Source organism: Lissotriton helveticus, chromosome 8 (genome assembly GCF_964261635.1).
Source record: "Lissotriton helveticus chromosome 8, aLisHel1.1, whole genome shotgun sequence".
Lineage (NCBI taxonomy): Eukaryota > Metazoa > Chordata > Amphibia > Caudata > Salamandridae > Lissotriton > Lissotriton helveticus.
In genome coordinates this window covers 850,926,187-850,943,202 of record NC_136069.1, presented here as the reverse complement: position 1 = coordinate 850,943,202, position 17,016 = coordinate 850,926,187, and positions in this window count along the sequence as shown.

Genomic DNA, 17,016 nt, shown 5'->3' with positions numbered 1-17,016 from the left:
CAACAACGTATTCCATATATGTTTCGTCTTTTATTTGAATCATGATTACAGATGATGCAGTCCAGTAGGCAACAGACAATGCTTCCAGTGCAGCCCGTTCAGAGCACGCATCATCACAGGGTGTGCACACGCTGAGCACCAGATGTACCACTAACTCAGTATACCATAAATAATCGCCACATGGCCTTTTTAAGACAAAATTCAGTTTTCAAAAGACATTGTTAACAGTGTGGTCTGCCTGGACCACGCATCATCGCAGCCTCCACACAAGCTGCCCCTATCTCAGTGCACCACAACTTCTGAATCTTTTACAATATAATCTTCTGTGTATTAGTTCACATGTAGTGCTCCTACCTTTGTACAGCGAAAGTCATAAACCATTTATAATGGAATATTTGTGTACGATATGATGATTACTATTGTACTTCTTACCAACAGCAACGTAATAAAATGGAGTTGAGCGCATGTGCCCGTACTTACTTCATCTATCTATCTGTGTCAGTGTATTCATTATGTTTGTAAAATGCTGCCCCTGGGCCCAACCACATTTTATTGTGCTGTAAACAGCGTATGCAACCATCTTAGCACTGGCAGTAACAAAAACTTTGGTTATATAACTTTCTCTCACTCATTCTACAAATACGAACGTAGAAACTGGATCATTACAATACTGCAAGCAAAGTGTATAGTAAATTTATAAGTGTATGCTATTGCTCGAGTTTTTTTTTTGTAGCATATTTATGTAGCGCAAAGTCGACCCAAAACTATGTCAGGGATTTACATGGGCACCGTATTTACAGTACATTTTCAGGCAAGCGTACATTACGTGATTTTTCTACAATAACAGGATGTGGACACGACTCCGAGGCTCGAACACAGATTTCCAGCACCAAGTTCAACAGTATACCCAAATTACCACATACGTATACATTAGCTGCACTTCATGTACCAAAAACTGCAACCTAAAACTTTCATAGCCCTGTAATACTACAGCTACAACACTCCACTGAATGTACAACAAACATTCATATTCGCAGAAATACATCATGTTTACCAACTTTTATGTGTGGAACTATGGATGAATGTAGGATCAGTGATTCCCCGTACCTTCCATATTGGCCATGTTGTGAGACTTCACAGACATAATGACACATTTGCGTTTAAGACCAGGGTGACGGCAGCACTACAACACAGACACCTGAATCAGTTGATTTCTCATATAGCTCACGACCGAACCAAGCCCATAGCTCTGGAGTCATTGTTCACAGCCTCGCGCAGCACTGGCATAGGCCAGGCCCGCCCTTTCCGCTTATGCTTCCAGGAAAACACAACAATGCTACATGGCCCAAACTTACATTGTAGTGATTTCTTAGTTCTAGGTCTAATTGTCAGAACAGCACACACACTCCCTCATGGCTGGTATACACCAACACCACACCCATCCAGCACAGGCGTCACAACATACGTGACCCTACCAATAAAAAACACCGGGCGCACATGCTCTAGGCCATTTTAGAGTTGCTCTCATCGCAAGTGCTGTGATGACCCGACTTGATGGTTTGAATGCCTCATGTAGGCCTGAACTACCGAACAGGGGGTCCACTACCACGTGCGTGGCCTCTTTGGTCACTAAGTTAGTGGTGCCGCGAGGATAGAGCAGGTGAAGAACCTGCGATGATGATGGCTGCACGAATATGTCCTTTGCCATAGCGATATCAAGACTCAGCAACAAATGTGAGACTTTTTGGTGGCAGAGCGGACTGCATGAGGTAGAAGGTACTCTGTCTGCAAAAAGGTGAGCAGTGAGGCCTGGGTGTGCACCGAAGGGAGTAGATGCGATACAGCAGACTGGATACAAAAAAGTGATGCAGCAAATTAGGCGTATATATTCCTACATACCCTATCTTACTGTATTTGTATTTTTTTTTCCTATAGCAGGAAAGTTTTTATAGTCGGTCAAATGTCCGTCGCTCCTACATGCGTAGCGAAGTAGATGAGTATTTATTTTTATACTATGTACAAAGACGTTTATCATCTTATTTTGACAACCTTTCTCAATTAATTTAGCACTCGCGCCCCGTTGCTGTGCGCAGTACAGCTCGTGCTTTCGTTGAAGTGCACAGCACTGCTCATGCAGCGCGAGACATTTCCTATATAAAAAAATTAGGATATGAACCTAACCTACGAATCGCACACGCTGATGCTTGTCTGTTTCCTTCCGTGCTAAACCATTGGCCTTTGCGTGCGACTTATTGTAAAAGACTGAACGCAATTGTCTAGAGACGGGCGCATTGCTCCGTCCATGACCTATTGGTATCTATTATGCGCTTGGTGCACGTAATAGACTCCAATAGCACATGAGGTTTCAAATATTGTGCCCAGACACGGGTGTGATGATTGACACCACGTGTATGACTGCGCACCACTTGTTTTCTATAACCGGATGCAAAACATTACTACTCTACTAATTGTTCATAAATCAAAACCTATTAAACAAGTTGGAATCGTACAAATGGTTGTGTTTTATTGGGGAGGGAGGATGTGTGAAAAAGCGATGTTATTCTACTCCACATGAAGATAGTGGCAATTACCAATCATAACATCTTTCTTTTACAGCCTTTTAAATGTGGAGCTTCAGGGTTCACTATGTCACGGCACGTGGTGGAAGACACACTGGTGACACAAAGGTGAGCTACAAATATTCTTTTTAGTCACTCTCTCACTTCCTCTCTTCTTTGATGAACAAATGACACACAATATTATCTTCCTTTTTATGTAACAGGTTGTGTTTCACAAATTGGCGCCTGCCCCCCAATACCTCAAAAGCTTAACGTTTGAGAATTCAGCGATGATGCGTGGCCATCGTAACAATGCATAGTAGGAAGGTTGCTTCGACACGTGGTGGACCCTCTTTGAAACACGCCAATGGCACAAGATGAGCAAAGAAGCTTGTTTCCGAAGAAAGGAGAAGTCACCTGTGGGCGGAGAAACTGGATAGTGTGCAGCACCTTGAGTGCCTAGGAATATACAATCATCTCCGGGTAGTGGGAATGGATAGGTTGAAACAGTCTGGGTCTGCAGGAAAGGGCACTCACCTCCAGACACTGGGAGTTGATGGGGTATAGCAGTCTAGGTGCGCAGTAATGAGAACTCACCGCAATGCAGTGGGACTGCATAGGGTATAGCACCCTGGGAGGAAAAGAGCGCCTAGACTCCAACTTGCAGTGGGAGTTGATGTAATACAGTACCCAAGGTGTGCAAGTCTTAACGCAGAAATATACGTGTGCAGTTGTATGTACTCTGCAATTACTAATTCTATACTATCGTTCACATCACTAAACTTGAGGGTGCACTATGAACCGGCACGTTGTTGGACACACACCAGAGGCAAAAAGGTGAGCTGCGAAGATTTTTTCCAGTATCAACACCACCTCTCCTGCTCCATCTATTACTTTCTCTCTCAAACTTTCAATGTCTTTCTTTCTTTCTCTTCCTCTCTTTCAGACTGTTTCTCTTTGTTTTTTCAAGTTATGAACGCTGCTGTCCACACTGCAGATAAATATATCAAGGCTGAATTTTACACTGTCTGCAGTATAGATCCAAAGCAGAATTCAGGTTGTGAACTCTGCTAAAAACAGCGCTTGCAAAAGGTAAGCAGAGCGGCCTAGATACACAATGCCTCCAATTAAATGCGCTGCGAACAAACAATATTGTCCTGCATAATGTTGTGATCTCTCACCTCATTCTGTCTCATCTCTGAATCATTGTAAAAACCTGCTGGGCCACACTGTAGATTTTAGCCAGCATGCACTTCCCTACAGACATCTCTTCAGCGCAGGCCTACGAGAGGGGTGGGATGTATGAAGCACACTGCACATGTGCAAATAAACAATATTGCCAAGTGTTATGTTAATCTGTGATCTTTCACCTCATTTAGTCACATCACTTTCTCATTTTAAATACCATCTATACCATAAGATAGGCCTAAGCCTACGAGCAGCGCTGCTTTACAGACTCCTGTTGAGGGTGATTATGTGGGAGGGGTGGGGTACACTTCCCTGAGTGTGCATGTGAGAAAAGCGATCTTGCCTTCCGTATTGATATAATCTCTCACCTCATTAATCATAAACCTAAGCACACGTAAGATTCAAATGGTACTAGAGCAAGATGGAATCTGCCTGAGCTCACGCTGCTCGGCCGCTCACGCCGGAAGCGTAATCACTCGACTAGCTGCCCTGCGCCTGTCATCGGGATGCTGACTCATTTCTCACGCCAGCTCCACAGTGCAGCAGGAAACTCGAGGCAGCTTTTCTCGGGTGAGGGCCTCTCTGCGGAAGCGCCTGGAAGCCCCAAGCCCACACATGGTGCCCGCATTGCTCAAAGGACTCAAAAGACTGTTACGTTACGAACACGATCCTTTTGGAAATTTGCCGCAGTATCAGCATCTTTTTACTCCGCATCGCGCACAGCCTTTAACGAGGGCAAAGACAGCGGATTTACGGCCCTTTGGATCTGCTTCGTGAAAGGACCTCCTGAACCCGGCTTGGTCATCATGAGCGCCTGGGGGGCCCGCAGAGGTGCCAAAACGAAAACACCAACTGCCCAGGACGCTACCGGCCATGCTGCTTCTGCTGCCATTGAAGGAGCACCCAAAGCAAAACCAGAGATCAGTGGGGACAAGAAAGCGGGGGGGTACCGCAGGGCAAACCAGGTGGGGGGGCTCCTCCCAGAGACACAAAAAACACTGAGACTTTACATTCCCCCCCCCTGCAAAAATATTCCTAGGAGGCAAAAAACCCTTGCCAAATCTCAACAACAAAACCCCCCTCTTTCCCATTAGCAACCCACCAGCCGGAACTGTAACTACTGGTGTTCTACAATCGGGAAACTGCGTTAAAATTGACTTTTTGCCCACCACCCCGGAAACCAGCTTGGCAGTATTAACTGAGTCCGCGAAAGGTCAAAACGGGATTCCCCAAACCTTAATACATCCAGGCGATGATACCCCGGTCTCTCTAAGCCAGCCCGCCCCACAATTGCTAGGCATTGAGAGCACACGAGAGGAGAATAGTGAGGAGAACAGCCCTGAAGTACTTGAAGTACTTGAAAGACCACTGAATTCCTGCGAATTTGGCGAAGCAGGGACCAACAAAGTCATTCAAAGCCTGGAGTTGCCCTCCGGTTCCCAAACACCCTGGACTCCTGAGACAGGAACGGAAGATTTCTACTCGGTGTCAGACAGCACCCCAACCTCTTCTATCGAGGATGGCTCCAAGGAAGACAGCGAAGGGGACAGTGAGGTCTCACACAAGGACACAGGCACAGTCCAGCGTCCCAAAAAACCCATTAACAAAAATAAGCGCCGCAGTCAGCTTAAGTGGGACTACTCAGATTCTCAAGTGTCCTACCCCCCGGATGAAGGAGATTTAAGTTCTACTCAGTGGGGAAACACAAAGAACCTGCAAACAGACCCCTCCGAACCTTCTTTAGCAGCCATTCTGGCCTCCATTAAGGACTTTCAGGAAGAAGTGCGGGCAGATAATCGCATTGCTAAGAATGCCGTTAAAAAGTTGCAGGGCGGGCTAAGGCGACTGAATAAGACCTGCTCCGATATCAGCGAACGGGTCACCATGGTGGAGGCCCGAACGGAACACCTGGAAACAGAGGCCCTGACCACTAAACAACAGGGGGAGTCTAATACAGCCTGCATGATCGATCTAATGACAAAGATGGAGGACCAGGAAAATCGCCAGCGTCGAAACAACCTACGCTTAAGTGGCATTCCCGAAGGGAAGGAGGGGGAAGATCCAAGACGCTTCATCGTCAAGCTACTTCAAGAATCCTTCCCTGAAGAATCCGGCTGGGACTGGGACCGTGAGGTACAGAGGGCGCACCGTTTCCCCTTTTACCTAAAACGACAACATAACTCAGCTGGAGGACACCCGAGGGTGTTCCTGGTCTATTTCGGAAACTTTCTTCTCAGAGAGATGATTTACGATAAAGCCCGTTTCAACTCTAAAAAAGGGGCCAATGGGATAAACTTCTTCGCAAAGCCAGACTTTTGCCATCAGACAGTCGAGCGCAGATGGCGCCTAAGACAATTAATTTTGCCTTTTCAGCAACAAGGGGCAGACGTGTTTCTCATGAATCCCGCCAGATTAAAGGTCATACGTAATGGAACAACCAAAATCTTTCTATCTGAAATAAAAGCCGGGGAATACCTAGAAGAACTGAAGTCCAAGAAAAACAACGGATGAATCAAACTATAGCTTTAGCTCTAGCTCTATCTTCACCCGACGCTACCCACCCGGCAAGAATCCTGGCAAGGCGCCCATTATAAGCCATCATCGACTATGGACTATTGACTATTGACTATTGATCATGTCTGGCCCTCCTGCCACACATAATGATGCCTTCATACCTTATGCCCTTACGCTATAATCTTATCTTTTTCTTTAGTTTCTTCTCCTATTTTTGTCAATCCACACATAGCAACTATGTGAGGATTCCTGGCATCTGACCTTCTAGAGGAGACAGCTATTTGTGCTTTGTTTTTTTCTGTCATTCCGGCGTGGCTAACGGCTGGGGCTCATGTAGATTACCATCATTCAGGGTTTACCTGATTGCTCAGAAAAGGGGGGGTGGGGGGAGAGGGGGAAGAGGGAGGCACTTGCACTTGCACTTCTATTGGAAGAATGGGCACTATACTTTGTTTGTTTTAATTCACTACTCAATTATTGAAGACACACACAAGCAGACTGTATACTTCATGGCACTGAATGACGAACAACACTCTTTTTTAAATGGCTAACTTTGATACTCTAAGAATCATTTGTTTAAACATCTGCGGGCTAAATGACCGTTCCAAAAGACAAAGTGTCTCGCAGGGCCTCATAACCTTGAGAGGAGACATCTACTGTTTGCAGGAAACACACGTCGAAGGCTCACAGAAATACCTACTTGACTCTCTAGGATTCAAAGTCCTGGGGGCTACCTCTCAAGGATCAAAAACCAGGGGGGTGGGGATCCTTGCTGAAAAAAGGCTCCTTCTTAACACTCCCAGGTCCAAAGCAGACCCTCTCGGTAGATGGGTCATAACGGAATGTCTTCTTCCTGGCAGCCCCTCTTTCACACTTTGTTCTATTTATGGTAGCAACACAGATGATCCAGGGGTCCTCAACTTAGTGTCAGGGGAATTAGCACACTGGCCTATCCCAATAATTCTCTGTGGGGACCTCAACTTACACTTACCCAGTAATTGGGCCACCGATAGTACCTGGAAATATAAGGGCAGAAAACCACTGGTCTTTCAGGCCCTGACTAGTCTGGTAGAGACGCATGGCCTAAAAGACGTCTGGGCCAGCTTGAAACCCTCCAACCCCTGCTACACTTTCTACTCTGCCCCTCACCACACTCTTCTCAGGCTAGACTATTTCTTCATATCATCCTGTCTTATTAACAACAGTACTATTGAGATAGTCCCGCGTTTTATGTCCGATCACAACCCCCTTATTCTCAACATCAAGGGGCTGTCAAAACCTAGAGCTCCCTCCACTTGGAGCTTTGAGAAAGCCCTACTGCAAGATTTAACATATCAGACGCATATGCAGGGATGGATACAGGATTTTCTAGAAATAAACGTGGGGACAGCACCTTTGGCCATAGTTTGGGACACACTTAAAGCTGACATCAGGGGCGAAACACTTGGCTTTTCAGTGGGTAAAAACAAAAAGGAGAGACTTGCTATCTCTGATCTCCAGGAGAAGCTTAAGACTGCCGAAACTAAACTAACACAAGCCATTCAAGCAGGGTTAAATACCGAGGCTATCCAAGATGAGGTTGTTTTGGTCAGAGCTAAAATTGGAGCAATTTTTTCTGAAAAAATCGCTGCAAAGTGGGCCGCTACACGACAAGAAAATTTCGAATGTAGCGACGGTATAGGGCACCACTTGGCGGTCAAGACCTGACTGCAGGTGTCGAACAGCGAAATACACACCATTAAACTCCAATCAGGAGAGGAGACCAAAGATTTAAATTTAATACGTAAGGGCTTTCAGGACTTTTACGCTAAACTGTACACTGAGGAGAATAAAGATTCGACTGACATAATTGAGAATGATATCTCCAGTTACTTGAACGAGATTAATCTTCAAACACTTTCCACAAATTCTACCGATATATTAGAACTAACTCCTACTTGGGAAGAGATACAGAAATCTCTTAAGTCCCTTCCCGATTGTAAAGCCGCAGGTCTGGATGGGATCCCCATGGAATTTTATAAGGTTTTTGTGCCCCAAATTCAGAAAATATTAACTGATCTGATAACATCTATTTTCAGTGGGGCCTCGCCTCCAGATTCCTGGTCTAACGCTAGGATAGCTATTCTTCCCAAAAAAGACAAATCTCCACTCGAGATGAGCTCATACAGGCCAATAACACTTATCAACTGTGACTCTAAGATTTATTCCAAAGTACTGGCAACCCGAATTTATTCTGTGGTGGAATCCCTGGTATCAGAGTGGCAGCATGGGTTTATCCCAAAAAAGGGCACCACAGAACATGTCAGACGAGCCATCACTCTATTTGACGCCGCACAGGCAGCAGGAGGCCCGATGTCATTAACACTGATTGACGCCAGGAAGGCCTTTGATCGGGTTTCCTGGAGATACTTGTGGGCAGTCATGAAGAGGATGGGCTTTGGGCCAAAGTTCATACAGGCCGTGAAAGCGCTCTACCTTAACCCCTCAGCCTGTGTTTCTATAAACGGTCAATTAACCGAGCAACTGGAGATATCCTGAGGCACCAGACAGGGCTGCTCCTGCTCCCCTCTGCTGTTTGCCCTGTACCTAGACCCCTTTATTAAACAGATTGAAAACAACCATAACATCCCACCGATTAGTTTCCAAGGCTTCAATACAAAAATTTTAGCATACGCAGACGACTTGGCCATTACATCACCAGACCCTCTAAAAGCCATAACGAAATTAGAACATGAGGCAAAAACATTTGGAAAGATCTCTGGCTACACTCTTAATAAAAATAAGACACAGATAATTACTAACAGCAAAATCTCCTGGGCCGATCACAGGGTGGTAGCTAAAGCTAAATATTTAGGAGTATGTATTTCATCTAATCTGGACGAAGTTGTTTCTAATAATCTACTCCCGCTCGCAACACAAACCAGGAAAGCACTGAAACAAATAAATAACCTTCACCTCACTTTAGTTGGTAGATGCAACGTCGTACAAATGACCTATTTTCCCAAACTTCTATATTTTTTCCGGACAATACCTTTAGAATTTAGTAAAGCCAACCTCACGAAATTCCAACAAATCTACACACAATTTATTTGGGCATATTCACAACCTAGGAGGGCACTCAGACAACTATGCCTGTCTAAAGACCGAGGCGGCTGGTCCTTTCCCAACATCACTTTGTATTACTGGGCCATGGTCATGCAATACAGTACTGAGCTAACTAAAGAACGTCCTGATGTGTTCCCTACAATGTTGCCCTCTCCCTTCCAACGACTGGTGGGGGAACACCACTGGGGGTGTCTGCTACGAGAAACTACCTTTGGATACTTTAAACGGGTCAGATTTAAGACCTTGCTCAACTCATTTAAAGTATTTCGGAGCATCCGCAGATACCTTGGTATAGGCAGATACAACCATAATTCTCCTATTCTAAATAATAGTAATCTCCCTGACATTTTTGGAAGGGCCTACTTATCTGACTGGTACAGGGCTGGTATTAGAAAATTAGGTGACTTAATTACCAGTGAGGGAGTTATCCCCTTTCCTGACCTTATAGATAAATTCAGCTTTAAGAAAGAGGACGCTTTTAAATATATGTCTATCTTCGACTTTCTCTCTAGGAAGGTAGGGGGAACCTCTGGTTTTATGGAGGTAGAACTCCTTAATGTCCTACGGAAACCTCTGACCCCCCGAATTGGCCTCCTATACTGCATCCTAAATAGACAGACTCCTGACGATTTGCAAACTATTGCAGGCAAATGGTCTACCAAACCTGACTCTCCTAGAAATGTTTTCTTTAATTCACTTACCCTCTCACAAAATATTTTACTGTCTGCTAAACTACAAGCTCAGCACTTTAAAACAATTTTTTTCTTATATATCACTCCTAGCAAAATAGCAAAATGGGGGACCGGCCAAGGTACTCTCTGTCCCAGATGCGCTGAATTCGGGGCCAACTCCATACACATAATTGCTTCTTGCACCAAGCTCGCACCTACTTTAAATCGAATACAGGGGATTCTAAGAGAAGTCACCTCTCAGCCAATAACTCTGAACCATACTACCATCATGCTTGGGACACAAACAGAAGCCCCACATCTGAAAAGGGAGGGCCTAACATTTATAGCAATGGCCGTCTGGAGGATCTGTGTTGCCACAGCCTGGCTAGACCCAGAGCCCCCTTCTTTCTCTCAATGGCTTGCCAGATTTATGGCAACATATCACCTGGAAATAGCTGTATATGCAAAAAAAGGACGTAAGGGCCGGAGAAAGGGCACCGAGGTGTGGGAAAATCTAACTAACTGGCTGACTCTGCCCGATTAGCCCGTGTACTCCTGTTCTTCTTTGTACTACTCGGTGCCAGCTCTCCCAGCCAGTTTTCTCTGCATCTTTCTATGTCTGCTTTTTTCTATTCCCTCTTTTTTATTTCTTTTTTCTCTCCTCTAGTTTTTCTTTTTCTTTCCTCTTGTTTATTTTTGTGCCCGTTATTCCAATTCCCGCTGGAACCTTTTTCTTCATTGTCACAGGTGGGTGGGGGGGGGAGGGGGGACGACAGACCTTCAATGTAAATTTGTATGTATACTTACTTTGCAATTTGAAAAAAAATAAAAAAATAAAATAAAAAAGATTCAAATGGTAATTTTCCAAAATTAGTAATACATAAAACACAAGAAAATCATTCAATATGTTCTCCTCTTTTTCTTTTTTCTTTTTTAATATGTGTCTTCGTGTTTTCAATAAGTGAACAGTTCCAAAGCCAACACATGTTTCGTCGCCTCAGTAAGTTTGTACATGCGACTTGTTCACGGCTACGTAGAAAATAACACAACGTTTTACAACACTTGAAATTCGCAAAACATTTGTTCCTTTTAGAAACAAAAGTGCTCCCAGGGTTAATACACGTGGCGTGGTGCTAAGTAAACATTAGCACCTTGGATTAAGGTGTTTAATAATGCATAGTGTGCATAATGGTGGCTAGATAGTAATAAGTCCTCAGTAAGTTGTGTAGACACAAGATTGTATCTATATCAATTGTGTTTGAACAGCGAATGGTGCATGTGCTGAGTGTTTATTTTCTGGTGAGATTTTATAGTTAGATGAGTTCTGACAAAATAATCATAGGGCAAGACAAGAGTGTGCCACCCAGTGATCCAGTCCAGCGTGAGGCGGGGGAAGTCGCGTATCGGCGCCTTTCGGAAAGAAAGTGTTTCAGGTAAGGACAACGACTGCTTTGTCCTCACACACACCGCAGTATAGCACTGTTTTGTGAATTTCATTTGACAAACCTGTGAGGGTTATAGACCAAACGCCATAGCTTTATTGAGTCAGTTTGTTTCTCTATGTTTCCCTTCTAGAATTGTAAGACACTTACATTTTGGAGAACTTGAGGATTAGACATGGAGAGCAGCATAATAGTTGTCTCTAGAATTACCCCTTACGCCACAGGAGTAGTGGCTTGGAATTATCGCCACACTTAAAGTAGGTCCTTTTTTGGTTTAATCTTATAAGGCTTTCAGACAGTTTACAATGGCTTGCTCTTTAATTTTGAAGTAAACAGAGTTTATCTTCAAGTGGAATTCTCATAGTAGTGCTATTGCTTTTGCTGTTTTTTTCACAGATATTCAAGTGAATTTGTTCAGGTTAGTGGCATTATCAGTTACTGTGCTTATCACTTTGAGACATTGTTTTCTCCAATCATATTCATAAAGGTGGTGTCTTGAGGTCTGATTTTTCTCAATACGGGAAGGAAGTTCCAAGCAGTCTGAGCCCCCCCTTGGTCGGAATTGAACCGCCTGGATCGTCGGCTGCTCTCACAGCGTCGGAGGACTTTCGAGTTGCTGGCAGGACGCAAAAGGTAGGGCAAGCGGCAATGAAGGGGTGATTGGTGTGCACGGAGTATGGGTTCAGGAGATTATTAATACTTCAGTGAGCCCGGGACACGCTAAACAAACACTATATTGTTAATTACCATGTCCGCTGACATGCTAAAAGACCGCGAGGCAGCAGCCTCGGAACTGTTTGCTAATGAGCCCACTGTAAGCAGCACGTATCAACAAACAGGGACTAATGCACCTAAACCCAACAATGATTTAAAAAGCGAGACAAAATCACTTAAAAAACTGCTGTGCAGGAAACAAGGAACGTGGTGGGAGCACAAATCACTGCAACGTTACCTAGATGTAGGGAGAATCCCGAGAGGCTTACGAATATTAACGGCACCTAGCTATGAGCAACCAAACCCGGAAATGACGAAGGAGTGGGCTCAGTGCAAGTTGGACTCATCCAGAAGACTAGTTGAAATACTAGTCAAATATGCTAAGAAATAGACAGGATTGAGCTCCAGGGACGCATAGAAAGATTGTCAGCTGAAATTGCCAATATGTGTCCCGCAGAAGAGCTGGCCAAGCTAAAACAAGAAATGACTGTGCGCCTGCGTAAAGAAGAAGATAAAATAAAAGAGCGGAAAGCTTTCAAGTTCCACCGGGACCGAGTGGACAATGAAAGCGGCTGCATTTTCACTTTTTCTCGTAAATATAAAGCGATAAAATCATCAAAGTATGCCGCTTCAACTGCACAGTCCATGGGAGCCCCAGTGCCCAGACAACTCGTGGGTGACTCTTCCTACTCCGATCTTAGCTCTGCAGTAGAGAGCGAAACGGAAGGAAATGACAGTAGAACCCTGCCCAACCATGCGCGTGTGACACCCTCACCTGCTGAAGAGATGAATTTTTTAGCCGAAGAATGGAGAGCCACTCTCCGCCCAGGCTACAAAACAAACCGGCAGGCAGAGGAGAAACTACAGGAGGAGGCAGAGGCAAAAGGCAGGGAAGCGAGCCAACTGCTCACGGCAACAACAAGAAACGCGGGAGGGGTTGGTAGAACAGGGGATAACTGCCACCAAAGAGAACAAAAGAACAGTAATTCAATTGTCAGAGGTAGAGCTCAATCAAACAGAAATACAAATTTTGGCATTGGGCCTATCCTTTTGTAAAGAATCAAATTTTGACTACCCAAATACCCGCATGGACATCTATAAATTTGTCAGGAAGCTGAAACTCTCAAAATATCATGCCATGAGAGAAGCTAAATTGGCAACTAGCTCCCTTAATGAGAGTACAGAAGAACAATCTCAGATCCCAATATCTACCGAACATTCTTTATTGCAGGTTCTGACCGAACTACATCAGGAAAATGCATGTGTGGAAACGGACGTCCTTCCTTGAACATCTATTATGAGCCCGTCAACTAACAAAACCCTTTTGAAGAAAAATACCCATTTTAAAAGGAAATCTAATTTTACCCCTATACTCATTAAAGATGGTATTGACATTTTCAGTGAGAATGTGAATAATGAAATCACATTGTTAAATCACAAAATCTCCAATGCCAAGAGGAATATGACCAATAATAACAGACAGTACTATAAATTAATTAATAAACTACAGAACAACAAAAATGTGATAGTAATAAACTCTGACAAAGGGGGGAATGTAGTTCTGTGGGCTAAGAAAGACTACATGCAGGAAGCACTGTCGCAGCTAAATGATAGAACCTGCTACCGACTATGCAATGCTGCAGTATTAAGGGAAGTTGTTAATGAGTTTTATGCCAAATTGGTAGCTTGGAAAAGCTTGAGATTGTTAACCATGGACGAACACCAATTTATTAGGAATGATCATCCAATCGTCCCAAACATATACTTTATTCCCAAGATCCACAAGAACACCTCCAAGCTCCCTGGGAGACCCATTATATCAGCAAGAGGGAGTCTTTTAGAAAATGCCTCTAAATATGTAGACTTTTTTCTTCAAGAATGGGTAAAAAATGTACCATCTTACATTAGGGACACCAGTGACTTTTTATCCAAAATTGATGATTTTAAATGGGAAAAACAGTATTATCTTTTAACTCTGGATGTGTCGTCTCTGTACACCTGCATAAATCACAAAGATGGCCTCCGGGCGATAGAGTTCTTTTTTAACAAAAACAGGACCACTTGCCCGCAACATGATGCTATGCTATTGAATATGATCAGCTTCTGTTTGAATAATAATATATTTTTGTTTAACAAGATGTTTTATCTATAAATGTGAGGAGTGGCAATGGGAGCCAGCTTCTCCCCCAGCTATGCTTGATTATTCATGGGCTGGTGGAAGGAGCTGGTTCTCAGAGGCACACATAGCAGCATCTACAATAATCATGTAAAATTGTATTTCAGATACATTGACAATCTGTTTTTTGTGGGATGGTTTATATGAACAAGCTATGAACTTTGTAGAATGTATCAATGAAAACAACGTTAATCTTAACTTTACTTCTACCATTAGTAACTGTAGAATTAACTTTCTGATGTGGAGCTCTATGTAAAGACACACAAAAACAAATTGGAGACCAAATTGTATAGAAAGGAAACCGCAGGAAAATCAGTGCTACATTTTTCGAGTTTCCATCCACGGCATCTTGTGCATAGCATCCCCTATGGTGAGATGCTACGCCTAAGGAGAATTTGTAGCAACCAGGAAGATTTGATCCAAGCACAAGAACAAAGTAAAAAAAGATTTTTAGCTAGAGGATATCCCATTAAAACTATTAATAAGGCAAACTTCCAGTCAAGCCTAGCTTTACCTATAAAAGAGCACAGTCCATGCATAGTAGTCTGTTTTCCAGCAGTCCTGAAACCTCGACCCCTACTAATTGGCTGGCGGTTCCCAATGGGTTCACGAAATGCAAATCATGTAAAGCCTGCAAACATGGTACAAACAAAACTGCACAGCTTTTAATACACAGGAATATATAAATCAACAAACCCCTGCATTGCAAGACAGAATTTGCTATCTATGTATTGGAATGTACATGTCCTCTCAAATACATAGGAAGTCCCAAACTACCAGTAAGCAAAAGATTCTTGCAACACATTAGAGCCATCAATAATAGCGACCCCACTTACCCTGTCCCCAGGCACTTTCGAGAGGTCCACAACAACAACTTGAATGACTTCTTTTATTACGTAATAGATGCCGTGCCAAGAACCAAAAGGGGTGGAGAAACAGTTTTCATCCCTAACAATTTTTGGCCCAACACATGTTCCCTACATTCTTTTTCATTGCAATTGTAACTAGACACGTATACTTGTGTAAATTAACTATGAAATGTGGCACGTAAACGGATCTGTTTTGGAACATTTTCACAGTTTTATGATTTTCGAGTGAAATATAACTCCTAATGGCACGTGACAGTCTTTCCTCTATGTTTACATGCTCACATGGGATGCTATTTAAACCACACAAAAAAAACCACAGTTACTCGTGAACAAGGGGATCGCCCCAAAACGCGTAAAGTGTGTAAAGCCTTTGAATAAAGAATTGCTTTTGCAAATATTGGTCCACGGTATGCGGTTCTTCTGTGTTTGATGATTTGAAATTCAGCATGGGTTCGTGTTTAGGGATTTGCCGCCCCCTAGTGGAACGCCGTCTGAAGGGGCTTGGGTAAGGCGAATGCTTTGCTTCGCATTGCTCTTCTGTGGGAAATATATAAATATATATATACTGCAATTAGGACGAACATTTTGTCGAACTCCACAATATGATTACACACAAGTAGAAATCGATGTCAAGTCAAGTCATACTTTATTCGATTAATTAAAATCATAAAAGCAGTTCCAATAGATTAAAAAACAATTCATATTAAAAACAATTTAAACCAATTCGTTGTCATAAATATACATGAAATATGGATAAAACAACACCACATACAAAAGATAAAAATTGGCTAGGTTAAAATCACCCTCAGAGACATTCAACAACATTCTTTTAGTCTTGATGCGCATAGCAGCAACCAAAAAGCTTGCGACCCCAAAGATTACCCTGGTACTGCCCAACAGTTGTAGATACAGGAGTGCAGGCCGTACTTGTAAAAAGCCCGCTTCTCTCAGTATAGGGACCAGGTTCTGTTTTCTGATGTCGGCAAAGTGACCACAAAACATGATAAAGTGCATTAACGATTGATCTGAAAAGTTAGCACAACTACAGGGGATGGACAGATCTGATTTTCCCCATACAGGATAATGCCCCAGGGAAAACTGGATGATGTTAAATCTAAATCTAACAAGAAGATGCCGATGGAACGGCAGGGTAACAATTTTCAAGTAGGGTTCAATTAATGGAGTGGTCAGAAGCATGTAATTTGCTCCGACATCGGATTCTCCAAGGGAACGCAACACGTCGTGAGGCATCGAGAACCAAGTAGGTTTTCTACCAGATGAGCAGGAGCCGCAAGTAACGGTTTCCGCCGCCTTGGAGAATCCGATGCCTACAAAGCGGGAGTCACCGCTTTGAGTGTTTTTTTCCTGAATCAGGAAAATACACCCTTTTCACACCAGATCCCCATTTTGGGGTCTGTAAATTGAACGTGGGCTGGACGCACCATAGCGAGTGCGGACCACCCCGTCCAATCATCACGGTCCTGACGAAAACCAAAACAATTTTTTTTTTATATGGTTGAAACATGTAGACCTAACTTCACTTGACTCACATAGCACACTACGCTATTTTTAAATATATCACACTTCTTGAGACACCAAAGCCTTCCTAGTTAGGCACAGGTGCCACATTTGTTTTTATAAGGGTCCAAACACTCAAGAATAAACTCTTGGAGTGAGTAGCTTTGGCCCTTTTTAATACACTTATCACTGTATCTTATGCACATATAAAAAAAAGCAACCCGCTCCACTGTAACCAGGTGTCGCAGCACACCCTATGGA